The sequence below is a fragment of the Pongo pygmaeus genome, chromosome 3 (assembly GCF_028885625.2).
Source record: "Pongo pygmaeus isolate AG05252 chromosome 3, NHGRI_mPonPyg2-v2.0_pri, whole genome shotgun sequence".
Classification (NCBI taxonomy): domain Eukaryota; kingdom Metazoa; phylum Chordata; class Mammalia; order Primates; family Hominidae; genus Pongo; species Pongo pygmaeus.
Genome location: NC_072376.2, coordinates 176,407,516 through 176,409,690, shown reverse-complemented (window position 1 = coordinate 176,409,690; position 2,175 = coordinate 176,407,516).

Sequence of the window (2,175 nt, the reverse complement as noted above, 5' to 3'; positions counted from 1 at the left end):
GGAGTCTCTTTCAGTTTCATTTTTTCTCATCCCATGACTTCCCTCCCATGATGTTCCCAAAGCATCCTGTATCTGCTTGCTAATGAAACATAACCACTGATGTGATATAACATTGATGGCTGTGGTATAGCCATCAATGGTTATAACCATTGATGTAGTATAGCTATTAATGGCTCAGTCTCCCTCTCTTGCTAGATCATAAGCTTCTTTAAGGCAAGAATTGTTTAACATGACTGTCCCCAGTGCATATAGCACAGTGCAAATACTTAGAAGCATTTTCAAAATATATTTCCAAAACAAATGATTAATGACCAAGTTTCCTTCCTTCTCGTTGATAATCTTATTGAAATCACGTCCTGCAGTGTTCTTGGATCCTTCCTCCTAAGTTATTCTTTACCAAGAAGATGTTTTCTCTTTTATTGTATTATTTTCATTTCTAAACTGAGCAAAAAGGCATTTTAGATTTTAGAAATTTGCATTATCAGTCCTGTAACTCAAACAAATATCACACTTTTTGCATTGAATGGTAATACGAAATAAAATTATAGCCTAAGAATGTCCTTTAGTTAACCAAATTAAATTTAAAAAAAAATTCGGCTGGGCACAGTGGCTCACACCTGTAATCCCAGCACTTTGGGAGTCCAAGACAGGTGGATCACGAGGTCAGGGGTTCGAGACCACCCTGGCCAATATGGTGAAACCCTGTCTCTACTAAAAATACAAAAATTGGCTGGGTGTAGTGGTGTGTGCCTGTAGTCCCACCTACTCGGGAGGCTGAGGCAGAGGTTGTGGTGAGCTGAGATCATGCCACTGTGCTCCAGCCTGGGCAATAGAGTGAGACTCCATCTCAAAAATAAAATAAAATTCTAAAATTATCTTTTAATACTTACTGGAAAACATCATAATTTTTCCTTACTCAAGCCTGAATTTTTGAACTACTTGATGTTTTTTCTGCTTTTGGGGACAAATGGGAATTTCTTTCTCTGACTAGGTAATATGGAAACAAGTTGTTACTTGGGAAGAGTCTTAATAAGTAAGTGCTTCTTTGTCATACATTTGCTGAAAAGGCCATTTCTAGAATTCTCATTCAGCTGTATATGCTGCCGACTCCTTGACTTTACATAAATACTGAACCAGACATCAAATTCTTCTTTTGTCCAAATATATTGATGAGCTACTGGTAAAGTCAAGGGTCAGCAACAGATGCATTGGAGTTCAAGAAGAAAAAAATGGCCATATTAAACATGGACTATGGAACGAACCACTGGGTTTTCTTAAACCCAAGAACAAAAAAAATTAAGTTAGTAGAAAATATAATGATAATGTGGCTTATATGAATTTTAAGTAAATTGATAATAGCTAGAATATTTAAACTAGTATGTGCCAAGTACTGTGTCAAGTACTTAAGTACCTGTGAGGACTAATGTTACTGCCACTTCACATAAGAAGAGACTGAAGCTCCAGTTGAAATATCTGTATGAGGCACACATTGAATAATAGGTAAAGCAGGAATCAAACCCAGGCCTGTCCAGTGCTACTAAACTAATGACTGAACTATACCTGCAACAGTTTAGAAAATAATCTTCTTCTCTCTTTACAAGTTACAATCTTAGGGTGTAACACTGCCATCCACCTTCTTTCTGATTTTCAGCTGCAGAAGGAATGGAGTGAAGTAGAAGAGTTGAGAGAAAATGGTCATTTTGATTATATGTACCCACTATCTCCCTTTCTGAATTAAACAATTCTGCTTAAAAATACAATTTCATTATTCACATTAATTTTATTTCTGTACTGTTAACTTTATTCTCTTATTTTATTTTACATATTCCAAGAAAATATAAGTACATATTACACTGAAATTTATTCCACAAATTCTCAAGAAAATATAAATACATACTGTAATTTCCAATTTTGACAGTCAAATAGAGACTTTGACAATTTAAATATCTACACGCAATAATAATGGTGGAAAGAGGCAGTTTAAGCTGGGGCTTCAGGAATGTGTCTGGCCTTGTGTCATTACCGCAGTTCAGAGTTTATGGGCACTGCTAGGTGTTTCATCACAGCCAGGGTTGCTTTCCTCAGCAATCAAGGATTGTGCTGGAATTAAGGTAGTTTCTCAATGAGTCTTGAATTCTTTGATAGTCTCCATATTTTCTTTGTCTACTTATCTCC